Source organism: Cavia porcellus, unplaced genomic scaffold (assembly GCF_034190915.1).
Source record: "Cavia porcellus strain 051 isolate PalLab524CR breed Dunkin Hartley unplaced genomic scaffold, mCavPor4.1 scaffold_5, whole genome shotgun sequence".
Classification (NCBI taxonomy): domain Eukaryota; kingdom Metazoa; phylum Chordata; class Mammalia; order Rodentia; family Caviidae; genus Cavia; species Cavia porcellus.
The window spans coordinates 5,402,034-5,417,034 of NW_026947488.1; the positions used below are offsets into that span (position 1 = coordinate 5,402,034).

The 15,001-nt window shown below is 51.4% G+C and overlaps 1 long non-coding RNA gene across 6 annotated transcripts in view; it reads left to right on the forward strand.

Annotated features, from left to right (window-relative positions):
* The window catches only part of LOC106029068 (uncharacterized), a 112,526-nt gene that overhangs the window by 42,824 nt on the left and 54,701 nt on the right, over nucleotides 1–15,001 (forward strand). For 4 of the 6 annotated variants that reach the window (XR_010047279.1, XR_010047275.1, XR_010047276.1 and 1 more), the window contains exons 3-4: nucleotides 4,031–4,201; nucleotides 5,928–7,335. This is a non-coding gene — a long non-coding RNA (uncharacterized LOC106029068). Of the gene's footprint in view, nucleotides 1–4,030; nucleotides 4,202–5,927; nucleotides 7,355–15,001 lie in introns of all 6 variants that reach the window. The other 2 variants (XR_010047277.1, XR_010047278.1) reach the window with 2 other exon arrangements.

A 15,001-nucleotide genomic window follows, 5' to 3' on the forward strand; every position in this document is an offset into this window, starting at 1 on the left:
ATGCACGCAGGAGGGGTCCAGTGGAGCAGGCGTAATGGTTTCTCCTAATTGGGACAAAGAACTTCAGCCGAGCGGGCTGAGGGCAACATTTGCAGAGTCACTGTCATACAGAAGCACATCTCCTGGGTCCCTGCCTCCCACTGGCCTCCAGAATGCCCAGAGCGCTTGCTTACAGGGCTGGTGCTGGCTGCTGCTCTGCCTCCCTTCGAGAGCTCTGTGATGGACATCTCCTCGCTTGTTAATTTATCTCAGCTAGAAAGCCTACTTAATCTCCTTCCCTCCAACTTTCATTTAGATGTGGACTTGGAGCTGGGAAAGGCCACTTCCTGAGGAGCCCGAGGTTTTGCTGGTCTGTAGAGATGATTCTGGAAGGTCAGTGGGTCATCCTCTGGAGGTTTTAAGGTAAACCTGGACATAGCGCTGTGCGGGATGGCGCAGACACCAGCAGACTTCGGTTCAAGGAACCTCCCCAGCCACCCAACAGCCCGAACCAATGAACCCAGACGGAACTCTTTGTATTTGACATGCTTTGCAAGGTCTCTGTACTCAGACCATCATGCCGGGACTTAAACCAGGAGTCTCCCCCCTCCACAGGGCAGGCAGAGGCTCCAAGAAGCTGGGCAACTGGAGAGTGACCACAGAGGGAGGATGCTGGGGACAGCACTCTAACCAATTCTGGCTCCAAAGGCAGGTGTCACTCTGAAAGCTGCACTGGGGAAGAGGGATTGCAGCCACTCCTGGAAGCCCAGGACCGGGCAAGCTGGGGACACACAGCAGGACTGCTTGTCCTATATGTGTGTCCCTTAGAAAGGGGCCTGCGCATGTCCCAGCTGGGGCTCCTTTGGCATCTCATCAGCCCCTTTTGGGAGAGGAAGAGCTTGGGGGAGAAGCTGGGAGAGGCTGCAGCTGTGAAGCTTTGGCCCACTGCTTAGCAGGTCATCTGGGGAAGGGCCTCACCCCTGCCTCAAAGGGCTTCTCAGCGTTCCCTGCTCTCAGTCAGGTGCTGGGAAATGCCACCTTCTCCGTGCGCTGGTGTTGTCCTTCTTTGTCCTTCCGGTCCTCACCCGGGCCAGCACAGACTTCCACCTAGAGCTCAGCTGCAGGTCTGGTTGGGCCGTGGCTGCAGGAACAGACCCCACCCACTGCCTCCAGCACACATAGCCCCCCTTCTGCTCTCTGCCCATTCCTGTCTTCTCGAACATGTTCGAGGCCTTGCGTGTTGTCTCTTTTTACTTTTTGCCTGCCGTGTGTCAAGATGAACCAAGTGAAATGGTGGCTCTTGTTGGTTAAAGACAGCCCCATATCACCAATTTCATGTGTCTTTTCATCGTACATTGTCGGTCCTATAGGAACGGGTTTTGTTTGCGTCACTGCTGAAGACTAGGAACTAGAGAATTCATGTCACCAAGTGCCGCTGAAGGAATGGAGGACGTGCGTGACTACCGGGGTCATCAGCCCCAGCGCCAGGACATCCCCTGGGTGATTATGGAAAGGCGCGAGGCCTGCAGACTGTCCAGGTTCCCAAGCTGCCCTGCCAGGCCCGTGTGATCCTCCCATGCCTGTTCCCAGGCACAGGAAGATGACAATTGTCAACTCGGATCACTGGCCTGCTAATGGTGGGTGCTCAGGAGGCAGGGGGAGGGGAGTTTTAGGAAGGGTGCAGGACTGCAGACCTCCCGCCCCCCATGCAGTGTCCTCCAGAATCCGCACTGGAGAGCAGAGCCTCAACTCCCGGTCCCCTGTGGCTGGAGAGGGTGAGGGAGAGCTGGCCATGCTGTGGCCCAGTTGGCTGTGTGCACCAAAAGACAGCCATTTTATACAGCAGTGTCTAATGAAGGTTGCAGGTGAATGTGAATGGAACTAATGAGAAAATAATTATCTAAGCCTGGAAGCCAGTGAGGCTGTGGATGCTATGATTTTTGTACTAATGGAACTGTGGCAAAGAGGAGGGCGGCCGGAAGGCGTGTTGGTTTTCCTGAACTTAAGGTCTTGGGTGGGGGATCAGAGACCACCGGAAGATGTGTTTCTGCTGCTTTGGAGCCAGTCCCCCTCCCCTTCCTTTAGCAAGTGGGGCAGAGGGAAGAAATGAACTTGGGTTTGTCTGTGTGCCCGTCTTTATCACGCTGATGACCAGAAGGAACTGGATTAGAGACAGATGGGCCTGGGATTGATTCCCCCCACCCCGCCCCGGAGAGCACTTTAGGGTCTAGTTGAACCCTAGTATCCCCTACCCACTCTTTCCTTTGGTTTTAGAAGGGCACTTTGTAGCAGAGGGCCTCTTCTACAAAACAAGGCAGAAGAGGTGGTCCGGGAGAGGGCCACAGCAGCGGAGGGGACATCGGGGCTCCTCCTCGGTGCTTGCTGCTGTCCTGCTTGCTTTAAGGTGAGGCCGCCTGATTGCCTTTGGAGAGCAGGGACACTCCACCAGCCGCGCTGTCTGTGCCTGGAGCGCTCAGCCACTCCAGCCCTCTCGGCCTTGTGCGCCTATTGTTTCTGGCAACCTGGCCATACATTTTGGTAAGGCTGCGAGGGGAGATAAGGCAACTGGCCTGGAGTCTGAGAATTCCACCCAGCTAGTTCCCAGGCCCCCTCCCCATTTCCTGGAGGCCCACATCCGTCAAGGCCTCTCTGTCCAGATGACGCTGCCAGCGTCTCTGCAGAAGCAAGGCAGAATGCGAATCCAGGCCATTTCCACAGACCCTGCACTCATTTCTTGGGGATCTAAACTGCAACTAAGCTTGTGCTATGGGAGGGAGAAGTCCATTTTCCAGCAGCTAACCTCGCCTGGCAGTCAAGTTTGGCCTTGAATCTACAACTTGCCCTTGGAAGGCTGCGTATATGTCGCATTGACTAATTTCATATTTTCTTCTCCCTGGGAGGGTGGAGTTTGTCCACTGCACCATGTAGAACTTGAAAAATACAGGTTCCTGGGCCCTGCCCTCGACCTGCTGGTTTGGAGTCTCTTGGAGTGGCACAGGGCTGTCTGCATTCTTATTCAAGCACCCCTCCCCAGACCAACTCCGGCAACGCTGGCCTAAGGGTGATTCTGAAATGGATGCTTCTTCCTCGGAAGGATTCAGAGGAGAGATGAGTTGAGTGGTGAGCCAGCGGCTGGATTTGCATGAAGGTGGGGGTGCAGGAGCTTTTGACTGCCTTGGGACCTGCTCTCCAAACAACTTGAGGCTGTAATTATACATGCAAAGTGAAGCTAAAATTTCAGAGAAGTATCTGGAGAATTCAAGTCAGAAGAAGCATGTTCCTCTGAAATACCTAGATAATGAAAGAAAAAAATATATTCATTGCATAAATTGCTCATTAATTCACTCCTCTGTGGGGGCACACAGCTTAAAAGCAGGCGCTTTGATTAATCCGAGCGATATTAATTCCTCAGGATGCTCCCCCCAACCTATACCTGGGTCTTCATATTTCTTTCCCTTAAAAAACTCATAAATAAAGTTGTCCTTTTGCAAAAAATGCATTTCGAATTTGGCCTGGCAGAATGAGCCCTATAGTTGATAGAATCAGTTTGGTTGTGCTTTTTCTTTTTTAAGTACACATTTTGAAATCAGATACATTCTTTCCAGTTCACTGAAAATGCTAATTTTTTTCCCATCACATTTCAAAGTTGCATTATGTGTGGCTAAGCCAATAACACATAGCACAATAGCACTTCAGAAAGACTGAGGAGGAACCTGATTCCAATCAGAGGGAAAGCCAGAGAAATGGTTAATTTCAAAGACAGGCAGCTGATTGGGGAAAAGGAGCTATAGAATTATTTCCTTAAAAAAAAAAAAAACTCTGAAAATTCAGAAACCACTTGGAAAGAACAAGAGTCTAATCCTGACAGGTTGATTTTTCAAGACCCTCTTAATGAAATTTCAGCCTGTCTGTTCTTCGCTCGCCCTCCGCAGGGGCTACCTGTGGTCTCTGAGGGCCCAGATCACTTTCTTTTTCTTATGCTGTTCTGTGCAGGTGCAATGGCTTATTAGTCACATGTCTGACTTTCCCACCTCTGACTCTGTTCCCCAAGCGCTCAGCCACCAGCTTGCGGAGGGAGCTGAGAGCCACACGGAAACGGAGCAGATGAGCCAGATCACACAGAATTTCCAGCTTCTGTCGTCCAGCCCTCCTCGAAATAGCCTTCTAGGCCTGTTGCTTTGAATCAGAAAGAGTTACCTCTGTACCTTCTTCGGGATCAGTAGTAAGTGCTTAGTAATACCTTGTTTTACAAACCTCAAAAAGGAGACTAAAACCATGTTAAAATCCTGGGTAGAAAAGAGGGGCAGTGGATCACCATAAACTATTTTGGGCATTTGGGGATTACTCTTCATTCCGTTAACACAGTGATGTAGTGATCTAGTTTACTTACGGAGGAAACAGTTCCCCAGATTTGGGATTTTATAGAATAATAATACACAAACATAATCATAGGAAGGGAGATGGTCACTTTTCGTCAAGAAAGGGCCTAAAAAAGCAGCTACTGATTACATTGTGAATTCAAGGTCAGCCATGTGTCGTGAAAGAAGAACATTTGAATTCCCTAAAAGTAACCAAGTAAAGAGGACCAAACCTCAGAACTGATGGGCTTTATTCAACCATTTGGGGACTGCCTCTCCTAGCCAGTGGCTTTCTAGGCCCTTGGGATGAGGCTGGAGGGTCACAGACATCCTCTAGGCCATGCTGGAGGGACCATTCCACACATACTGTGGCTTCTCTACTGAGACTGACATAGTCCAACTGGAAGACTAGCAAGTGGCTCAGGGAGAGGAAAACAAAGGGCAGTGAAGCTGGAAGCTACCTCACATCTCCTCCTGACATCCCGAGCGAGGGGACCCACGCCCAGTGACTGCTGGCTTGGCCATCAGCAGCCCTTACCCTGCTGTGCAGACCCCTGATCAGTCCTCCTCCTCTCCTTCCTGAAGCCCCAAGTGCTTCCTGTGAGCTGCTTGGGGCCCTGGTGCCCTTGTCCTCCTGCTACAAAGGGGCACCTCAGCTAGCATCTCTCTCTCCACCACCCAGCAGTGGCCACTCCAGTCTTCGTCTCCAGAAGAGATCACGAGGCTCAGGGTGACCCTGCAGTTTAACCCCAGACTAGAGCCACCTGGTTCCCATGGAGAGAGCAGGTCCCAGCCCTATGCCTCCCATGACAACCACCTCTCACACAATGCTGTCCTGGCTGGTGCCGAGCTCGCTTTTCATGTAAACACACCTCAAAAGGGGCGTCTGGGCTCTAGCAACCAAGAGGTGGGCACTGCAGGGAATCGTGCTAGGAAGATTGTTTTGGAAAAAAATACGGGGTCAGAAAACTGGGGCTTGTGGGCAAAATCTAGCCTGCCAGCAAAGCATAGTCTTTACCTTTCTATGTGGTGGGAAGGAAAAATCAAGAGAGGAAAAATATTTTTACTGATGTACCAGATTTATCTGTGAGAACCCAAACTTGAATTTCCTGCATCTAACTGGCACCCATTCATGTGTCTTTTCCAGATACTTCTGTGGAATTTATTTACTATGTAGTGTTTAGAAGAAGTTCATTGAGCTCTGGTCTGTGGCCCTGAGGGGTCTTTCAGGAGCCCCATGACCCTTCCTGAAACAGGCACCCAGTTCTCACCAAGCTTCAGGGGTCCCCCGGGCTCCCGAGCACAGGATTGCCGAATTTGGCAACTGCGCATACAGGACATGGCACACTGAGACTGTAGACAAACAGTTACTTTTTAGTACAAGTATGTCCCAAGCATTTCATGGAACAGACTAGAGAAAAATCATCTATCACTTATCTAAAATTGCACTTTAAAGAGTACTTTTTTAGTGGAAAAATAAGTAAAACAAAATTTGGTGACAAAATAATAGGAGCATAACAATAGTTAGTACCTTGTGTGTTGTTACCTTTAAAGCAGTTACTCAGAGATGGGTGTCTTATATTTTAACAGCAGTCAACCGGAAGACCAACGAGGACTAATTCCCAGGGAGCCCCTTCTGTCCGACTGGACTGCGTGTCTCTTGAGCTGAGCCCCACCTTCAACGCTCGGGTTCCTCTTTTCCTCTCTCCAGTGTCTCTTACACCGTGTGGCAGTCTAGCAAGGACATAAAGTTAGTTTATTTCTCCTAAATCTACTTCTGTGTTTCGGAGTCAAAGTAAGCTCTTTTCTGATAACAACGAAAATACCGGGCAATACGGACGGTACGTGAAGGACAAGGACCCTGCTTCTTGGAGCTGTGGAGGGTGCACTCCCCTCCTGCTTTCCACGCCATCCCAGGACACTGTCATCTGGGAACCTCGCCGTGTACCTTTCCTGTGTGGTGAGGTACTGCCCAAGAGTCTACGCCAGCACACCAGAGCCACACGGTCCTTCCTCCGGCTGTACTCTACTTGATTGAGTGTAGATGACCTGCAGGTGGACCCTTCCCGCATCACTGAGTCTCTGGACCTCCGACTCTCATTACATGAATTAAGAAACATAGGCTTGCTTTCATTTTTCCTTCCATCAAAGTAATACCTGTGCATAATTTAAAAGCCACAGTTTGGTTTGGACGGTGAAAAACAGTCCTTGTCCCCTCTCCCAAGACAAATGGGACTCGTGGCCAGTGCAGGAAGAGATTAGGCTGAGTGGGAGTTTCAGAACTCACAGAACACTCAGGTCTGTGCCTATGATCACAGCCGCCCAGAAGGACCAGATTCCCTCTCTCCTCCATTCTCGGCTACCAGCCGTCACACATTCAGCCATCCATCCAGTAAACCTTTACTAAAGTTCAATCACGTTCCAGACACTGGCCATGGTGGCTTGGGATAGAAAGACAAACAGGAAGCACGTGTCTTGTGTGGAGTTTCCTCTGCAGACTGACAACCAACCCCCTTCAGAAGGAACCACCAGGGGCCAGGCACCGAAGACGCAATAGCTGAGACAGGTGTTGACTGCCACTTCCGTGGACAGGAGGGTGAGTAAAAGGCCGACGCGACAAGCACCTTAGCAGAGCAAGGACATGGGCCCTCTCCCGTGGAGATGCTCACGGGAAACCCCTGCAGTGGGCCCGGGAAAGTGTTAGGACAAAAGGCCATCGAAGCAGGGTTGGCCTGAGATAGCAGGAAGAGGGTCCATGGTGGCCCCCGTGGCTCACGAGAAGGCTGAGGTGAAGGTGCTGTGAGGAAGAGGTGCCAGACCCGGGTGTCCACGACAACACAGTGACTTCCTGGTTGGCTGCTCCCTGGTTTCAGGGATGACCTCAGGACCAACCACACAGCATCCTGGGAGCTCCTTCTCTATCTCCATCCAGGCTCTGGTTGGCCAGAGATTGTAACCTCCCAGTTCTGCTGCTGAGGATCCTACAACACGTCCTGCTGTAAGTCAACCCCAGAGAGGTGGGTTTGAAGCAAATTTTTACTAAAGTGAAAGTGGCCGATAATTCCTTTCTAGGTTTCTCTTCCCGTGATGCTAGGATTGAATGTAGAGGGTTTAGAGTAGAAAAAGAGAACACCAAGGAGATGTGATGGTCGCCGTAGAGCCAATAGTCAGCTTGCCTTCACTTAGCTCCAGGAGCCAAAGGAAGGTGGGAGGCATGAGTCACGCAGGGGCCCATTTCCACTTAACTCGTGATAGTATTTCAAACACAGCACAAGCCTCGGTTGCTCACAGATGGTGGCATAAGATCCCTGAGCGGGGGGTACTCTGGGTCATATTGAGAAACTACTGGGAGGTTCTGCCAGTCCGATTTGCAGCAGTCATGTGGGCATGTGCTCTAAGACAGGGCAAGGATGGGTGACTCTGGTCTCCTGAGCCCTGCCCTGCAGCAGGACCCTGTCTGGGAGCCGGTCAGCCCTGGAGACCCTCTACTCACCCTTCCCTGCAGAGCCCAAGCCCACTCTTTGCTAGTGCCGAGCTCGGTGTCCTATGTAGGGCTTTTGGGGCCAACGAGGGCACATTCTCCAGGGTGCTCAGCTGCAGCCACTATCACGGGTGGCCTCTCAGAGTACCCATCAGGGCCAGTGTGCCCGAGGGCCCGTGTCTCCTTTGACTCCACTAGAATTTAAAACTGGGAGCACTTGGTTCCGTTATGGCAACATTTTAAAACTTGTTTGGGATAGCTAGAGTACATCCTTCCTCTTTATGTTTTATGAAATCTAAGTACAGGTTCATTACTTCCAATCAAAACTTAGCTCTGGAGCTGAGATATGGTATAAGAGAAAAGTACATGCAAGGTTTTAAAAAAATATTGTAGAGAAAGAGAATGTAAAATATTTTAATGCTTTTTATATGGCCACATGTTGAGATAATAATGCTTTAGATGTTTTAAACAGCTGTACAGGGCTTATGGCCCTGCCCCTGTAACTGTGAATGATGATCTACATGAAGGTGCCTCTTCGTGGGCTATTACTATTTAGATCTGTCAAAAGTCCCAACGTGGTCGGGGCAGGGCTTTGGGAAACTGATTAGATCATGTTCGGCCAGGTGATCCTATCAGTGCAACCCTACAATGCCCAAGGACCTGACATCCCTGTTGCCCCTCAGAAATAGCTTGAGACAAGGAGCTAGGGATTTAGCTCAGTGGCGAAAGCACCTGCCTTGCAAGTGCATGGTTGTGAGTTCGATCCCTGGTACCAATAAAAAGAATAAAGGAAAATAAAGATAAAAATAAATAGCTTGAGACAGGTGCTGCCCCAAAGTCACAAAGCAAAAGCACAGACAGAGCCACTCGCATGCTGTGGGCTCAGGCAGTGAAAAAGTCCATTGGGTGGAGGGTCTGCATGGCTTTCTGGCCACAGCGCTTTGTTTTAAAAGCATTGTAACAAGAGTGGCAAGCTCACTTGCTCAAGTTGTGGTGGTGGTAAGAGATAAATACAGGATTTGAACCCGGGCAGGGGTTTACGGGAGCTTCCACCCTGACAGCATGCACTGTTGTCTTCTTAGCAAGTAGAAGATGGGGAGCCTGCTACGAAAATGTGTCTGGCATTAAATTCAAACAACTCACCTCATGAATTCCGAGCTCAGCAAGCCAAAATGGCCCCAGTAGGCAGCAGGCTGCAGCTCTGCACCCAGCAAACACTCGATAAACGCTTGCTTAATGGATGAGGCCTGCTCTGGGGAGCGGAGCAGGGAGCCTGCTTCTCTGTGCAGGATGAACCGGTACCACCGTCATTCACTGCTTTGCTTAACCAGCATGGGTTGGAATATTGAAGTGATGGGGTGACAGGGCTCACAAAGGCACCTCGAGGACTGCTGTCAGGGATGTTCATCAGCAGACAGGGGAGGGGGAAGTTCCTGGAAGCAAATAACTTGTCCAAGGTCACAAACCTAGCTCTCACCAGCCCTGATGAGAAGCTGTCCATCTTGGAAAAAATAGTCCATGTGAATAATTGCCCAAAGCACTTGTCCCAGGGTGATTATGCACCTGCTCACCTTGGTGGGACAGAGCCATCCTTCATCCTCACCTGTTTCTGTGCATCGCCCATGACAAAGGCAGCACCCAGGCCCGAGGAGCCCTGGGATGATTTGCAGCTCCTGGAGAGGCCGTCTACAGACAGTGCCCCTGCTCCCCGAAGGAGAGCTGCTGCACATGTGGCTCATCTGGAAGCTGCTTCGCTTTACCCCCAAAGCAGGCATCAGATCCACCTGCCAAGCCCATCTGCTCGGCGACGTGGGGCTCAACAGGGGCCTTGGAGTCCTGAGAACTTGTGTGGATTCCCGTAGCTCGAAAATCTGTCCCATGGCACCTACACGTGGAGCTCTGGACAAAGGCGTATCTAGTAATGGCTTGCTAATCGATGGTTCCGTTTCTAATTTCACAGCAATGTGGAACCAGTGGAAGCAGAGGCATGTAATTAACATACCATTGAGGAAGTCAGCTCATTTCTTCCCCTTCTAAGCCAGATCTGTCCAGGACCTGTCTCACAGTACCATCCAGGCTGGAAAGTTCAAAAACACAATCTCTGCGAACAACAGAAAAGCAGCCCAGCCACACCTGTTTATCTGTACCCCACAGCAGCCTGTGAATGGATCCTTTATACCTAGATGCCACTTCACAGTCAGGAGCGCGCAGGAGAGTCTCAAACCTGAGACCCTCCCCCACTGCTGTGACTCTTTGTGTTTCATCCAGAACCTTATTGTGATATTCTGATGAGCTGCAAGCTGCTTTGCTGTCCAACAGGTTTAAGGCCTCCCTCACGCAGAACTCTGTGGGTGATAGATGTCCACGCTTTATTTACCGGCAGACAGACAGAGCCCCTAGTTCCTTAGCCTGGTAACAACCGAGGTCATTCATCACTGGCTTGCTCCTTTTTGAAATTCACCGAGCAGCAGGCATCTCTTTAAACGCATGCACGTAATGCATTTTAAAGAGCATTTTCTGCACAGATCCATGTGCTCGACCTCAGTACCAAGCGCAAGATGAAACGGTGTTTTAGCAAGCACCTCCTGCACCCCGTTTGGATGCACGCAGTGAGCTGTAAATGTGGCGGTGTACAGCCAGGGTTGGAGGGAGGCTGTGATTCAACACGGGGCCGGGGATGGCTCAGCCCAATACCTGGGCATGGAGTCAACCAGGACCACAAGGCTGAGTGTGAGGGCACAGGCTTGCAGTGCCAGCTACCCTGGAGGCTTAGATGAGAGGATCATGAGTTCAAGGCCAACTCTGGCAGCAATGTGAAATGTCAAAATGAGAAGAAGGCTTCTCCTAAGAAGGAGAAGAAGGGGATCAGGAAAGGAAAGAAGAATGAACAGGTCAGAGGGAGGCCTCAGGCAGCAAGAGCAGCCACGCTGAGGCCGTTGTGAGACTGCTGGCAGGATAAAATTTGGGTCTAGAAGGAAGAAAGGGAAGACAGGAGAAAAACCATGACACAAACAGGCTCTTTGGAAATTGCAACACTGTTATTCATGCCCCTGAAGTGTCATATGGCTTTTGTATGAATTATTACCAGCTACCGAGATGACCTTCCTCCGGCCTCTGCTTTGGCAAGCCAAGGTACTGTGTCTTACCACAGGGGTCCTGGGCCTACCACAGGTCCCAGACCTCCTTTGCCTTCCCAGGTGGGCACAGGCAGGACACCCCCTTCTGTGCCCCAGGGAGCATTGAGGCAGGACAGAAGGAGACCTTCTCCGATAAGAGCCCCGGCACTGTGACCAGACCTCCAGACCCCCGACTGTCCCAGTCTCCATGTGTGTACCAGGAAACCCTGTGTGGAAGTGGACAGGCGTGGGCAATGCTTCTCTGGAGGAGCAGGTCAGCTCGGAGCCTTCTCTCGTGCACCTTGCCCTGCTGTGGGCCTGGCCATCGCTGTCATGCACCCCGAGAATTGATTGGACCTGCTAGGGGGCATTAAGATGGACTTCAGGATCAACCAAGTTATGCCTCACACCCCACTGGGGAAGTTTTCTTGGGTAAAAAGAGCCTGGGATGTGGGCAAAGCTCATGGGTTTCTGTCCCAGCTTGGTAATTGTTAGGTCCGTCATAACAGCGAGAACAAAAACCGTTTAAATGCATGAGCCCGGCGCTGCCCTCAAGCTTTCAGTGTGCACCAATTCATTCCATCCTCACAGGAGGAAATGAGCCTCATAAATAGGTGCTATCAGTGCCCTCGTTTCACTGATGAGGGAATGGAGGATCACAGCAGTTAAGTATTGAGCCCCATGAAATCATATCTGGCTGACTTGAATCCCCTGCTTGTAACTGCTGGAAGCAGCCTCTTCAGCATCCATGCGGCCAGCATCTGGGGCTGTGTGATTCAGAGGGCAGGGGATATCCCTGGCTCCTCCCCAAACATGACCTCCAGAAATTGCCAAGTATCCAGTGGTGTGCAAAACTGACCATGCATGAGCATCACAGTGCTGCACATTTCTTTGCAGAAGGTCTTTGATGACTCCCCCAAAAGTAGAGATGGACCCCATTTCCCACCCTTGTCCATGTCCCTTCTGTGAACAAGACAGCTGCTTTTCAGTATAATATGGAGCTGCATTTCTTGTAAGCATTTTCTTTGGGCTGGCTCTGTCACTGGAGGGATATGGACCCTTCTCTTTGGTGTCCCTGCAAACTGCCACAGTTAATAATGGCTTCTTGAGTGACCAACTGCTGTAGAGCACTGGAGGAGAATTTCCAAAAAAGGGCTAGGCTTCTTCAGTTCGAACTTTAGTCCCATTCATTGTAGAAATATCTACTAAGAACTTACCAGTTTCTTGGTCCTTTGTGAGGCTCTAGGGTAGCACCTCATGGACACCATGTTGGCTTCAGAGTGCTGGCAAAGGCTGGAAGACAATCCCAGGTACCCAAGAAGAGGCACCTGTCTTTGAGCTAGGTGGGATGGGGAAAGGGCCGGCATCACGGGCGGAGCGCCCTTGTTGGCTGAGGGTGGCAGTCTGGCTTGTGTGTGTGGCTGTCCTCTCAGTGCACTGGGGATCTTGCCCTCGGCCTCTCGGTCCACCTGTGCGTTACAGGCTCAGAGTGTTCTCTGATGACAGTTGTCCAGCATGTCTTCTTAGCAGTCCATCCCTGTCCTCTGCCTGCAGAATTCTCAGAGTATGGGTCATGGGCCTGGGGTCAAGTGCATCTTGTTCTTGGGTCGCCTCACCAGGAGGCACATTTATGTCACCACGGAGGTCACCGTGGCTCTGAGGAGTAGGGCCAAGCTTAGGGATGCTCTCTCAGGAAAGCCTGGGCGCCTGGACATGGATATTCCTTGAGATCTTTAGGTCAGTTGGTGTATGGGACATGTAAGAAGTTTTTGAGGGGAACCTGGAGGTTTGAGACTCACCATAATAACTGCAGAGACTGACCCCAGGGTGAGAGGTGAGCCTCAGGTGTCCCCCAAGGAAGCAACAGAGTTCAGGATGGCTGCTGTTCCTACCGAGTGCCCAGTGCACTTGCTATTCCTCCTTAAGGGAGGAGAAAGAAGTTCTGGGGTGCAGTCTGTGCCATGCCATGTTGGCTATGCCAACAGAGGCTGAGAAAGAGCAGCCGACGAGGTTTACATTTATTCGCTACCCACACACCTCCTGACTTGTCCCCCCTGAGGTGTTTGCTCAGTGGCTTTGATGGATGGATGCAGGGACAGAGGCCACCTGGACTTCCTCTGATCGTGAGGGACGATTAGAAAATAGCTTCCTGTGGTTTTGGTCCCAGCACTCATAATAGTGGCTCAGAGAGGTGGAGGGCCCTCAGCACCTTAATGACAAAGGTTCCATGGAAGTTATTGGCTTTCTCATCTGGGAGCTGAGAGGCCTGGCTGAAGCCCAAGGAGGAGAGGGTCACAGCAAACAGTGTTCTGGATGCCACTGCCATGGAAAGGACAGAAGCTGTCCTGTGGATAAGACAGTCTCAGGGGTGGGAGCCAAGCTGGGAAGAGGTCTTCGGCCCAGTGTCATGTTCAGGATGTGACTCCTGAGAGGAACTTTGAGACAGGGAGAGACAAGCTCTTCCCCTTGGTGCCAAGGAGAAGCTGTACCCTCCTGCCATCTAGGTGCGTGGCCTGGGTCAGAGGCCAGCTGGAAGGGAGATGTCCAGCCGGATGCCCCTAGCTGGAGCCAAGATCCTGGAACTCCAGCAGGAGAGGAGCTCCATCACAAAACGTCGCAACACAGCATGAAAAACCAGGGAGGATGAGGGGAGGGAAGAAGGCTGCCTGTGAATCCAGGACTCCTCTTCAGATGAAGGATGGGTGGGCAACATTCGTGCCTCTGTGCGCTGCCATCTAGGAGATTTATAGGCAGGCAGACTGGTCTGCACCAGGACAGGGACAGATGTGTCCTTTGTGGTTCTCCCAACACATCCACCCTCCTAAGCCACTGGGGCTTGTGCACATGAGTCGATGGGGCCTCTAAAGAAGCAGAAACCTGCATTCCATGGCTGGCCCCAATGACAGGTTGAAAACTCATGATTCATATCCCAGAGAGGCTGTGGATAAACAATAAAGTTATTGTTTATTTCCGCTGCAGAATCTCCATACATTTTTATTTTGGCTGCTGCGGCAGCAGGTCTTTGGGAAGCAAATGCTGGCAGAAGCAAAGACAGAGGCTTGGCAGCGAGGATCCAAGGAACACAGCAGTGAGGACACCGCATGACCTGACTTGTCCCCAGTGACTTTGCAAGGCCCTTAGGTACATCCCGGGAAGCTAGCCTCTCCTCTGCACCACCCCATCAGCGGGGGAGGGGAGTGCCTGTGGCTTGCGCTTGTGACCACTCAGCTAAGTATCTGAGCGCCAATCTGTTAAAGTCACAGGACACACGTTAGGCAGGTGGGTCAGGGTTTCCCAACAGCAGCAGCCACGAAGGAGGGCGGAGAGTAAACTAAGAGGCAGGAGGGAGCACAGCAGAGTGCTCCCATGCCACTGGCTGACATGGAGCTCAGTGGGGTCCTTGGTTTATGCAGCAAGCCCTAGGACCAGAGGGGAGGAGAGGTCAGCACGACTGGGACTTGAGGTCCTTCTAGCCCGATGTTCTGCTACTTGAACCCCTTGGCATTGGCATTATCCATGTTCCCTGCAGTCAGGCCTCAGAAAACACAGTCCCATGCACTGGACTGCCCCTCTGCATGTGTCTGCCTTCCAGTGCCTGCTCTTACTATGGTGGCCAGGGTTTAGTGGACAGCAGAGACCCAGAGAAATGACAAGGAGCCCATTTGCATGTATTGATGGGGTCATGTATTGATGGATGGCCAGATCCACAACTGCACACATTGACAGTTTCCTCCAGATAACACCCAAGTTCCACACACAGGTAGGCAGACGGAGAGACTAATTCCCAGTGCTGCCCAAGTCACTCAACAAACAGAGTTCCCAGCCAGAGCTCCCAGCACCCTCCCCCGGGGTGGAACTGGTCCTTACTCTCTGAGAGTCCGTACCCTGTTGTCTCTGCAGGCAACCTCACTAGAGTCAGTGGCTGTGAGTGATCTCTCACAACCACTGGTGTAGGCACTCACGTAAGGATGAGTTTGGGCTCTGGCCTGCAAAGATTTCTGTTAGAAAACAGCACTTTGCATAGCAGTTCTTACCTCAAGACCCTAGCTAGGCCCTTGTTAGGGCTG